This window comes from Oryctolagus cuniculus, chromosome 4, assembly GCF_051225735.1.
Source record: "Oryctolagus cuniculus isolate XC-2025 breed Fujian yellow rabbit chromosome 4, ASM5122573v1, whole genome shotgun sequence".
NCBI lineage: Eukaryota > Metazoa > Chordata > Mammalia > Lagomorpha > Leporidae > Oryctolagus > Oryctolagus cuniculus.
The window spans coordinates 142348167-142361155 of NC_142870.1; the positions used below are offsets into that span (position 1 = coordinate 142348167).

General features: G+C 48.3%; 1 long non-coding RNA gene across 1 annotated transcript; it reads left to right on the forward strand.

Moving 5' to 3' along the window:
• The first annotated feature begins 6289 nt into the window (after nucleotides 1–6289).
• LOC127482796 (uncharacterized) lies at nucleotides 6290–10411 on the forward strand. Its single transcript, XR_007908649.3, has 2 exons — nucleotides 6290–6571; nucleotides 10020–10411. It is a non-coding gene; the product is annotated as an uncharacterized LOC127482796 (long non-coding RNA).
• The last annotated feature ends 2578 nt before the right edge of the window (nucleotides 10412–12989 follow it).

Genomic DNA, 12989 nt, shown 5'->3' on the forward strand with positions numbered 1-12989 from the left:
TTTCTGCATTCTGGGAAATGTAGTTTGGGTGGGAGCGAGGAAGTGGGTGTTCCTGTCCCGCCCTATTCTGAAGAGCTAAGGTTAAGGCTTATAACCTTTCCGCATAGATGCCTTTTTTCCATCGTTCTTAATAATCAACATCCACTTCCTGCCCAAGCCTTTTCTCCTATCGCCAGGTTTAAATCCATATAAACTTCCCCAAAACCAATTTCTGATTGTGAGCTTTGACGACCACCTACCAATTTTATATACCTCATCCTCTCATAACTTAATTCCTCCCTTCATGTGCCTTTTCACAATTTTTGATTATTTTTATCACTTATCTGCTTATGTTCTTCACCCAATGGAGAAAATGACTCTACACATTTTACTATAGTATTGTAATAGCCTGGTATCTCTGAGTGCACAGCAAACATTTGTTGGACGATTAAGTGCTTCTGTTATGTTCTTTCCGGTGGCCCAGCTCTTGGTCTTCCCCAAACTGTAGGTTGGTTCCTGTGAAGCACTTACCAAGGTGTGGCAGAAGAAGGTTGTTAACAATTGAATTAGCTAGACAGATTCACCTGCTAACCTGGCCCGCCCCCATGCCAATTAAGAGCTCATTTCCTATGTGGGTAGGGAAGGGGGAAGCCCTAGGCTCAGCACTGAGCCAGGCCTGAACAGAGCCCTGTGCTCCCCAACTCTTCCTCGCACACCTGCGTGACAGGAGTGGGGTGCATGCAGCTGTCTCCCAGCCTGTGCCTTTTCACTGAGAGTGGATGATCTGCTCCCCTTCCATAGCCCCTGCAGAGAGCGAGCTGTCAATGGCTGTGTTTTTCCAATAAACAACCCCTCCCTGACACAGCTGATTGGGTAGACACTTAATACAACCCGCATGGACCCGCTGTAGTTTCCTGTGGCTGTTGTAACAATCACCACAAATTGCATGGCGTCACAGAAACGGAGCAGGCACTTAGCTCAGCAATGTCGACTCCCCATCCCATCTCAAAGCACCTCGGTTCACTTCCCAGCTCCAGCTCCCCGTCGATGCAGACCCCGGAGCAGCGTCGCGGCTCAAGTAATTGCATTTCTGCCACCCACATGGGCGACCTGGAGAGCATTCTCAGTCTCGACTTTGGCCCTTGTCCAGATCTAGTCATTGCAGGCATTTGGGAAATGACCCAGCTAATAGGGGAGCGTTCATTCTCCCTCTCAAATAAATTAAGAAAAAAGAGAGGCTGGCACTGTGACATATGAGTAAAGCCACCGCCTGCAGTGCCAGCATCCCACATGGGTGCCGGTTCGAGTCCTGGCTGCTCCTCTTCTGATCCAGCTCTCTGCTATGAAAGCAGTAGAAGATGGCCCAAGTCCTTGGGCCCCTGCACCCACGTGGGAGACCCGGAAGAACTCCTGGCTCCTGGCTTCGGATCAGCGCAGCTCTGGCTGTTGCGGCCATCTGGGGAGTAAGGCAGCAGACGGAAGAGCTTTCTCTCTGTCTCCCCCTAACTCCACCTCTCAAATAAATAAATCTTAAGGAAAAAAATAATAACAGAAACTTCTTCTCTGAGGATTTTCCATGTCAGAGATCTGAAATCAGTTTCTCTGCCGAAATCAAAGGATCAGCAGAGCCTTGCTCCTTTTAGAGGTTCTCAGGGGACAGCCTGTCTCTTGTCACTTCCCACCTCTGCGACCACAAGCGCTTCTTGGCCCACAGCCTCACCCAGCAGCCCACGTTCCTTGGCTTCTCCTCTTTGTGCCCAATCTCCCTTCACTGCCTCTTTAAGGTCACAAGTGATTGCATTCAATGACCAACTCCTGAGAACTGTTAATTTAATTACACCTGCAAAGACTGTTTCTTGATAAGGTAGATAAGGTAACAGTTCACAGCTTCCAGGGATTAGAAGGTAATTACCTGGGCTCACTTGGTTAATCCTCCGCCTGCGGCGCATCCCATATGGGCGCGGGTTCTGTCCCGGTTGCTTCTCTTCCAATCCAGCTCTCTGCTGTGGCCCAGGTGGGCAGTGGAGGATGGCCCAAGTGCTTGGGCCCTGCACCCGCATGGGAGACCAGGAGGAAGCACCTGGCTCCTGGCTTTGGATCGGCGCAGCGCTGGCTGTACAGGCTATTTGGGGAGTGAACCAACAGAAGGAAGACCTTTCTCTCTGTTTCTCTTTCACTGTCTATAATTCTACCTATCAAATAAAAAAAATTTTTTAAAAAAGAAGGTAATTACCTTTGGGGAAGCGGGGAGAGAGATGGGCATTTTTCAGCCTACTCTAGCTGAGCAGGCACCAAACATTTTCTCTCAGCAATTCAAACTATATATATACACACACACACACACACACACATGAATTTCCACAAAATTTGCACCAAAATAAACTTATCTTCAGTTCCATTTACCCATGGCCTTTATGAAGGACCCTCTTGGATGAAAGTGGCAGCTTTAAGTTAACAAGTTTAGTGAGAGTTTGGGCTAAAGCAGCCCTTTTATATTTTATATTTTTATATTTTTGTTTTTATTTTTTTGGCAATGTGCTCACTGATGGGAGAGCAGGAAAAGCCAGTTCGTAAGAAAAGCAGGAAAGGGGCCAGTGCTGTGGCGTGATGGGCTGAGCCTCTACCTGTGGCACCAGAATCCCATACAGCTGCCGGTTTGAGTCCCGGCTGCTCCTCTTCCCATCCGGCTCTTTGCTGATGCAGTGGAAGAGGGCCCAAGTGCACCCAGGTGGGAGACCTGGAAGAAGCTCCTGGCACCTGGGGTCGGATCTGCCCAGCGTGGGCAGTTGGGGCCATCTGGGGAGTGAACCAGTGGATGGAAGATCTTTCTCTCTGTCTGTAACTCTACCTCTAAACAAATAAATAAATCTTAAAAAAAAAAAAAAGGCAGGAAAATGGAGCAGATCTTCAGAAGCTGAGATGGGCACCTCAGCAGGGAGCGAAGTGGAGGAAGACGACATCCTGGCCAGAGAACCTCCCGTTTGCCTCGCACTAACCTGCACTCAGCTGCAGTGAGTTCTGCCGACAGGCAGTAACCACCCCTCTGGGCTCAACCTGGAGCAGAGCCCCCACCTCCCAGAGCCTTGGTCCTCACTGCAAAATTGGTAAAATGACAGTGAGTACCTTGCAGACCTTGAAGGAAAAGCAGTTTGCAGTGGAAAGCAGTGGGAAATGGCCCAAGTGTTTGGGGCCCTGAACCCACATAGGAGACCTGGCTGAAGCTCCTGATTCCTGGCTCTTGGCTCCTCGCTCCGGCCTGGCCCATCCATGGCCATTGCAGCCATCTGGGGAGTGAACCAGCTGGTGAAAGATCTCTGTGTCCCTGTCTCTGTCTCTGTCTCTCTCTCTAACACTTTCAAAATAAATGCATATTTTAAAAACTATCATAAATGATTTCTCAGTTACCCAACTGACAGTGGCTTAACAGGGTTAGGATCTTGTCTGAGCTTGTAAAATTCAAGATGGTGTTATAGAAGGAGGAGGATGTCGATTCTTGTCCCACAGTGCAGAAGGATTTCCACGTGGACAATGATAGGGAGCAAAGCAGTTTTGTTGCAAGCATGGCATCTCCGGATGTCGCAGTGAGGAGGGAGCGAGTTGCCCAAGGAGCTTGCAAGTGAGGCTCGTATCACACAAAGTGGAGCGAAAAAAGACCGTCTTGCTTTCTGATTGGCTAGTTTAAAGGAAATTAAAGACCCTCTTGCTCTTTGATTGGCTAGTTTAAAGGACTGAAATTGTGTCCAATTGGCAGGGCAGAAAGGGTCATGGAAGCTTACACTTGGATTGGTCTGTGAAGGGAGGGATAACAACCGGCCAAGAAGCAGGAATAGAAAGTATTGTCCCACCAGCAAGCGACAGGTCTCTGCTCATCCCCAGCGCCAGAGGCACAGCTCCGGGCTTATCTCTGATAGAGACCCGGTTCTTCACACACCCTCCTGATGAAGCCCCAGGAATGAGCGGGCGTCTTCTTCCCCTAACTTGCAGGGACCTTCCTGAACCGAACCGCCTATTAGCCCATCTGACTCCGCCCAGTGGGGGTGTAGCCCAGAAGTCAGGGAGAGGGATAAAGAGAGAATGGGGTCCCAAGGGAGAACATGACGGGCCAGACAACCCAAGAACCCCTGCCGTCTCCAGCAACACCCTTGACCCTTTAGTACAGGGCCTGCAGCCTTCCCTCAGGGCCCCGTTGGCCCATTTTTTGTCTTCACCAGAGGTTTTTCCTCCTGTCTCTGTTCTGAATCCCCCCTGCCACACACACACACACCTGTTCTGACAGACACACATTCCATTGTCAAGGCCTCTTTATGTATGGAAAAGGGGCCTGTAGCAAGGGAAAGAATAGAGACTCCAGGACAGCATTGTGGCATAACAGGTAAAGCCACCGTCTGCATCGCCGGCATCCCCTATGGGCACTACTCCATGTCTTGGCTGCTCCACTCCTGATGAAGATCCCTGCCAATGGCCTGGGAAAGCAGCAGAGATGGCCCAAGTGTGGGAGACCCAGATGAAACTCCTGGCTCCTGGCTCCTGGCCCAGGCCTGGCCACTGCAGCCATCTGGGGAGTGGGGAGCGTGCCAGTGGATGGAAAGTCTCTCTCTGTCTCTCCTTCTCTCTCTCTGACTCTACCTTTCAAATAAATAAATAAATCTTTACAACAAGAAAGAGTAAAGACTCCAGGAGAAATACTATTTGTTGTATTGTTTACTTAGTGTAGAGTTCATCTTATGAGTATAAAGTAAACTGAAAATAGATCTTTGTAAAAATTAAGAGTGGGACTAGGAGAGGGAGGAGGAAGAAGGGTGGGCGTGTGGGCGGGAGGGAGGGTAGGGAGGGAAGTATCGCTATGTTCATTATTCTGTATATATGAAACACATTGAACTTGTATACCTGAAGTAAAATTGCAAAACAAAAAAGAGAAGGGACAGTGGTGATGGAGATCCCAGGGAAACGCCAGGGGATGAAATCCTGAGCGGAGACATTGGCAGTCGATGAGAAAGGGCTTTGGTACAGGAGGCAGGCAGCTGAAGACGGCGTGAGTGAGATGAGTTTGAGGATACAGGTGGAATTGAGGGTCCTTCCTGCCTCGCTGCCTCTCTTTTCCTGAGGGACAGGAAGCAATGTCATTGGCTGAGGAGCTGCCGGGATGCGCTGGGCGCTACTGGCACGAGTATGTGCTGAGACAGACTTGCAGCCCGCCCGTGTGGCATGGCGGCCAGCGCTGCCGGAGAGGAGCTGGCAGCTGGTAGCCAGCAGGCTCTTCTGATCATTCCAGAGGAAGAGGGAAAACAGGAAGGCAGGCCTCGGAGCCTGTGCAAGGCCGTGTGTGAGCAGGAAAGCCTTGAACAATGATGGGGGTGCTGGAGGAAGTGACCCAGCGCAGCCCCTTGCCTCTCTCTCGAGCGCTGCCTGCCCATTAGCCCCCGCGGCCATCATGGCGAATGGCAGGGCAGGTGCCCGATACGGGGGAAGCAGGCAGGGGGTTAGGTAGGAGTAGGCGACTTGGAATTTCTACCAGCTCTGCATTGTAATTCTACCCCCTTACCTGCCAGTCTTGTACACCTGCTCTCCCATGATACACGTGTGTCTCATTCGGGACCAGGAAGGTGGATACGCCATGATGGCCATGTGGAAGCAAAGCCCCACAAGCAGGTGCCATGAGCCCCCCAGAAAGTCTCAAGCACTCTAAACTGTAGCCAGTCCATATATTCAGTTAGGGCACCATTCCCCGTCTCAGGAAAGAGACTGATGACGAGGGAGAGGCCCTTGGTTCATCCTGGGCTTCAGAACTCTGCTCACATGCCCTCCTCCGGCTTCCTCCTCTCTCTGGCCCACTCACGACTGATACCTCCCCAAGTGGGGTGCTCCCCTTTAAATAAACCCTGCGCTCATTTGTACACTGTGTGGATGCTTCTGCTTTGAATCCTGATCTCTAAGGGGCCAAGGACCTGGGATACAGGTTAAGATGCAGAGGTCTGTCTCAGCGCCATGTTCCCATCTCTCTGCGCACAAGCCAAAGCGTCAGAGTTAAGGGTTTTGTCCAGGACCAGTCACTTATTCCATGCAGGGACAGGACCAAACTCTGGGGCCCCTGGCAAGAGGTATGATGGGAGAGCTCGGGTTTGTATGTGTCCCACGGGGTGAAGGAAACCCTTGAGACTCGCGGGAATCCGCTGGTCGGTCTTGCGCGCCAGGATGTGACCCAAAGGAGAGCAAGAGGGAGTCGGCGCGCCACCAGGAGAGGGTGGGGGTGGATGAGTCAGTTCCTCCAGCCCTGGAGTTATCAGCTGATCTGTAGCCTCCGCCCGACACTGTTTCCTTTCTTCTGACAGCATCCACTAAAGTTCGAGTGTACCCCAAACCGAACGCTCAAACCACAAGGCAATCACCAGAGACCAAGGCTGTCCTGGCTGAGATGACTGACCCCTCTTAGCACAGGGACGTCAACATCAAAGGCACAGGGGCTGGCTCCTTCCTGCCACCCCCGGCTGCTCCCACAGCGACTCAGCCCCGGGCCAGCGCCCCATGTTCTGGCCGTCAGCGACGTCGTCTGTAATGGATGACACTTGGCTCCCTGCTCCACAGCGCCGGCTTGGTATGTGAGACGTTTTGTCTGAGGGACACGCTGGCCGGCGTTGAAAGTAATTTCCGTCGGCTCAGAACCGGGTGGTCTGTCAGGAGGTTATTTTTCAGTCCGATCTGGACTCGGACAGTCCTTGGGACTGAGCTCGCGTCTCCAAAGGTTAATAACCTGTCAGAGATTGCTTTCATGGGAAAACGGGGGCATCTGATCGGCCTGACTTGTGTGCCGTCCCCAGGTCAGGGTCCCGAGCATCATTTCCCTTTAGAATTAGGAGTGCCGTGTCCTGAAGGTCCCTGGGACCTGGGCTGGCAGGGGCGGGGGAGGGGAGGCGCTGGCTGTGAGAAGCAATGGTCACTGCTTGTGAGAAGCCAGAAGCAGAGGGGTGGCAGGTACATTCCCGGGGTGCCCTAAGTGTGTGCCTGCGTTTATGTGCACGCGCAGCTGTGTGTGTTTGGCTGTATATTTCAGTGTGTGTGTGTGTGTGAGTGTGTTCAGGGGAGATTTGAGCTCATGCATTTCTATATGTATATATATGGTGATTTTGTATGCATGTGTTCAAATGTGTGCCTGCATACTTGTATACAGTGGTTGAGGGCATGCATTGGTTTGTGTGGTCCTTTCCTGTGTGTCAGGTAGAGACATGCCTGTGCCCACACACATATGTTGGTCCAGGACTGGGGACAGTGTAGTGGGAGCAAAGGCTCTGGAATCAGAGAGACATGGGTTCAAGGTGTAGCCCCACGAAGTGTTAGCTGCATGGGTCTGTTACTCAGCATGTCTTAGTTCTCCCACTCTGAGATGGGATTGATGTGGATGAGGCATGGAGTCCAAGGAGCCAAGGACTGCCAACACCCACACTATGTGCACCACCCAAATCCCAACAGCTTCCACGCGGATGCAACGTGGCTCGGCTCACCCACTCTTCATCATGCCACTAAACCTCACCTTCCATCATGCTCCTGCTGCCCTGACACCTCCCTGGAGACCACCAAGTGTGCTGAAGCCCCTCCCCCAAATCCTGCCTCCTTTGCACCTACAGCACCCCCTGCCCTATAAAAGGCTGACCCCAGGGCAATTCTCTCCTGCTTGCACTCATGTCAATAAATTCTGCCTTTCTTCGCACCTCTGTCTACATCTCCTGGTTGTATCTTACATGCAGGAAGACAAGAACCTGGACAAAGTCTAGCCTAGGGTCTCTCTGAGGCCAGGCGGGGCTCTCAACCCCCACAGCAGGATGGTAATAGCTTCCACTAGGGCGGGGGTGGGGAGTCACAGGCATGAAGCACAGAACGCTGGGGCATATAGCGTCCACCAGCAGTAAATAGTGCACTGTTAGCATCATTATCATTGCTATTGTCTTCATCATCATGGCCGCGATCATCTTGCCTTTTCCTGCCATTTATTCTGCCTCCGATGGAAATGGTGCAGGGCTGCAGCTGTTTCAGATGGAAATGAACTGACTTGACCCAGCAGGCCAGAGGAGTGAGTGAGCACACCAAGTGCCCTCGCTGCCTGTGACTTGGGCTGCATCAGTAAGGCACCCATCCGAGGAGTGGTTCCAGTAGACATCCCAGCCCAGTGACTTCTTCCTGTGGCCGATTGTCCTGTAGAGGGGACAGTAATCAGATCCTTGTTGGCCACCTTCTGCACACCCAGGCCTGGGATACACAGAAGAAACTACACATATCCCGACCTATATGATTTCCCAATGAATTTGACTTCTTAAAAAATACAAACACAGTTAAACAGATTCAAGCATAATTGGCATGCCATACACCGTCCATATTTAACGCATGTAATGTATTGAGTTCTGACATACGTTCTGACTTATAACCATAGCCACTGTCCAGGTAATAAATATAGCCAGCCCTCCAAAAGTTCCTTGTGTTGCCCCCCCTAAATCCTTCCCCCTTCTCCTCCCACGTTAACTCTTCCTGCCCAACCACTGCCTGCTTTCACTGTAGATAAGTTTGTGTTCTCTGAAGTTTCACGGGAGGGCATCACAAGTTTGTGTTCTTTTTTTGTCTCGCATCTCTCACCCAGCATAATTACTTTAAGATTCAGCCATGTTGTCCCGTGCGTCAGGAGTTTGCTCCTTCTTGTTGCTGGATTCCACTGTGGGGCACTGCCACACCTTGTCAGTCTTTCACATGATGGTGGACTTTTGGGTTATCTCCAGGCTGTGGCTATTACAAATGAAGCTCCTCTGAACATTCGTGTGCAAATCTTTGGGTTTATGGCTTCATTTTTCATGGATAAATATCTAGGAGTTGAATCCATGGTAGGTAAATGTTTAACTTTTTAAGAAACTTTAAAACTTGTGAAGTGGTTGCACCATTTTATATCTCCACCAACACACACCAACAGTGCGTGGGAATTTTTGTTTTTTCAGCCTCTGTGCTTGATGTAATTGTTCTGTTTAGTTTTAGCCATTTTATTCGGGTGCTGTGGTATGTAATTGTGGTTTTCAATTTATATTGCCCTAATGACTAATGATGATGCATATATTTTATGTGCTAATTTGTCATTCATCTATATTTTCAGTGATTTTTCTATTCAAATCTTTTGCCTATTTAAAAAATTCAGTTGTTTCTTATTTACTGGTTTTCTGGAATTCTTATACATTCTGTATACAAGTTTTATTTTTGAAAATACGTTTTCAAATATTTTCTTTCAGTTTGGTGCCTGCCTTTGTATTCTCTTAACAATATATTTTAAAGAAAAGAGTTTAATTTTTTTGAAGTCCAATTAATCAAAGTGTCCTTTTATAGCTTTTGCTTCAGTTAAACCAGAGTCACAAAAGTTTTTTTCTCCGTGTTTTCTTCTAGAAGGTTCAAAGTTTTGCACTTTATATTTAAGCCTACTGTGCATTTTAGTTTTTTCTATGGTGTGAGCTGGGAATTGAAGTATATATGTATTTGCATATGTATACACCAATTGTTCCAGAATCATTTGTTGGAAAGGCTAGTCTTCCTGGGATCAATCATTTTTTGCCAAAAATCAGTTGTCCATGTATGCGTGGGCGTATTTCTGGAGTCCCTGTTTTTCCCACCAGTCTTTCTATTTTTTTATGACAATATTATACTGTTTTGATTACTATGGTTTTAGAATATGTTTTGGAATCAGGTAGTGTTACTCTTTCAATTCTGGTCTCTCTTTTTCTTTTTTCTTTTGGCTACATTAAATCCTTTTTACTTCATTTAAATTTTAGAATCAAGTTTTCAATTTCTACAAAAATCCTCCTAGAGTTTTTATTGAGAGCATATAAAACCATGAATAAATGTGGAGAAATTGATATCCTAATACTATCGAGACTTCCAACCCATGAATAAGGCTTGTCTCTCCATTCATCTCAGACTTCTTTTTGTTTTTCTTGGCCATGCTTTTTAAGTTTCAATGTACAGATCACTTGTCAGATTTATCCCTAAGCATGGCGTATTTTCAATGCTATTTGTTTCAGGCAAGTCTGGCACCTGTTGCTCTCTCTTCTTCAATGGGGGCAGGAGGATAAGCACACCTGGATGGCACCATGAGGGAACAGCTCAGGATTATAAGACACGTGCTTTCGGGACCCAGGCTGTTTTTCTTCTGATTGAAAAACCATAGCTTTCCCCAAAGGCTCAAAAATGGAAGTTTTTTTTTTTTTTAAATCAGTAATGGATGCTGAATTTTATCAAATGCTTTTATAACATTTAGTGAAACGATCATAGGGTTTACTTTTATCAGTTGTTAACATGGCAAATTGAATCAATTGGGTTTTCTGTGCAAATCAACCATACATTCCTAGGATAAACACCACTTGCTAAGATTGTGCCAAACTTTTCCAATATATTATTAGATTGATTGGAGCAATACGTTTTAGAATCTTTCCTCTCTATTCACGACACACAGTGACTGGCTACCCCTTGTTGTCAGTCAGGTATTGGTATCAAGGGAATGCTGACCTCAGAATGATTTGGGAAGCCCTTTAACCCCTTCCACGCCCTGACAGGCTGTGTGAAGAATTTGGATTTATTCCTTCCTTCAATATTTCCTTCAATTCACCAGTGAAGCCTTCTTGGTGTCAAGTTTTTGTGTGTGTGTGTGGGGGGGAAGGTTTTTAACTATCATCTTGCCATTTGGTTTTCATTTGTCAAATCTGTCCTTGTTTTGTTTTTCCTCTTTTTCTGCTTTCCTCAAATTAGTGGAGTATTTTTCATTTTCTGTTTTATGTCATTTGTTGGCTGGTTATCTTTTTATGTCAGTGGTTACTTTAGGATTTATAGTACATGAAAGGTCTTTAAAAGATCATGGAAATGCATATCATGGAAAAAACTATACAATTATGTTAAAAAGTTTCTGCACAATAAATGTATTTTTAAATTTCATTTTCCACAAACTTTTTGAAATACCTTCACATAAGAATCTTACCATAGCAGGCTTATGCTTTCCCCCCACTGCCTTTATGCTATTTTATCACATATTTTAATTTTGCAAATCAAGCTTTATAACACCTAGAGTGCATGTGACTATTTCAGTTTAAGTAACTTTCTTTTTGATTTTGTGTTTGTAACAAGTCAATTGTCTTTTTAAATCAATTACATTTTCAGAGCAGGCTGGCAAGCCTTTGGAGATCTCGCTCCGCCTCTTGGCTATTCGGTTTGGACAATTCTAGGCACCTTGTTTTCCCTGACTTCCAGAACCATGTTCTGGACTCCCGGAGTTTTCAAGGGCTACAGCCTGGAAAGTCCCTCACGATGGTAAGTTGTGAAAATTGTAGGCATCATCTTGTTTGTGCCCAGCCTCTCAGGGTTCTCTGTCCTTCAAGACACCATCCAGTGTTTTGAAGACCATTGTGTCACACGCTCTGTCTGCTTCTCGATCGTTTGTTTCAGGCAAGTCTGGCACCTGTTGCTCTATCTCCTTCAATGGGGGCAGGAGGACAAGCACACCTAGACGGCACCACGAGGGAATAACTCAGGATTACAAGACACGCGCTTTCGGAGCCCAGGCTGTCAACGGATGTTTTTCTTCTGATTGAAAAGCCTTCCCCAAAGGCTCAAAAAGCAACACAAACGGCGAAGCGACTCCAAGACAGCACGGCATTGCAGGCAGTGGATGGAGGTGCGTGTGGTCTGGCTGCCCAGAGGGAGCACACGGCCTGAGGCTGCTCCACTGCCACAGCATCCCAGCCCTTCCTCCCGGCGCTGGTGAAGACTCAGGTCGATAGTTAGGAGTCTACGCGTTATCTGTTTCCCCTTCCTGGCTACAGGCTCCACAAGGGCAGGCCTGGCACTATTTCTTTAGCACTCAGCCCAGTGCTTCACCTATACTTGGAGCTCAATGGATACTCGTGGAGGAAATGAGTAATGAGGAGCAGAATTAGGAGGGAAAGGTCCAGGCTACCAAGAGAGTCAGCAGCTCTCCCAGGAGCTGGAGAGCAGCAGGGACGACAACCCAGGGCAAACAGTGCCAATGGAAGGGGCTCAGTATGTATTTGTGGAATATGTAACATGGGTGGTGATGGCCGCTTCTATTCAAGCTGAAGGGAGAAGAAATCCGAACACGGCCAGAAAGTGTAGGGTCGCTGTTGCAGTATTGTTACTTTCCCTATAAAGCAGATCGGCTTCTGGTACACATGGTAACTCCAACAAATATTTGCAGGAGAATTGGATTTTTAAGACTTTTTTTGTGGATAAGGTCTCTTTCACTGTCATAGGTAACCAAGTACCTGCCCAGGGTCCATCAGATACTTGCCTGAGCCTATCACATCCCCAAGAAAGTGAAAAAGGGATTATGGATGAAACCAGGTAATGGGATCTAAGGACATAGACGTTCCAACCTCTGCCACCTGTTCACAGGCCATCTGGAAAGTGGAGGTGATCTTGACCGTCTGGTAGGGCTCCCTAAGGGTTGAGATGATGCAAAGAAAGTGCATGGGTTACGGGAGGTACTCAGTAAATGGCAGGAGTTTTTAGAAATTATTCAATAGTAAATGACCACTTTGAGTGAGCTGGTGCCATGACACGGCTGGGGTTCTGCACACGGAGGGGACCTGGGATACCGTAGGGGCAGCTAGGTCCGGGGACCACCAAGTGTTGCCCGCTCAGCAATATTCTCCCTCGGAAATGCTAACATGCGGATGCCGTCTTCACCACGCCTGCACGCACATGTGAGGGAGCTGCACGAAGTTCACGGCCACGGAATGAAAAGACGAAGCTGTGCTGGTGTAGAGACTTGAAAACCATGCATAGGAGGGATCTTCAAGGAGCCCTTGGAGGAGGGACAAAGGGTCCGTAGTATGCTTGTGCACCGCCTTGTGAGCCGCGAGGAACCTCTGGCCAGGCGGAGGGGGGTGGGAAGTGCAGATGCAGCGTCAGGTGGGGATGGGGACAGGTCGATGTCACTCAGCCTGGGTCAGATGATTTGGGGCTCTTGGCCGAGCTGCAGG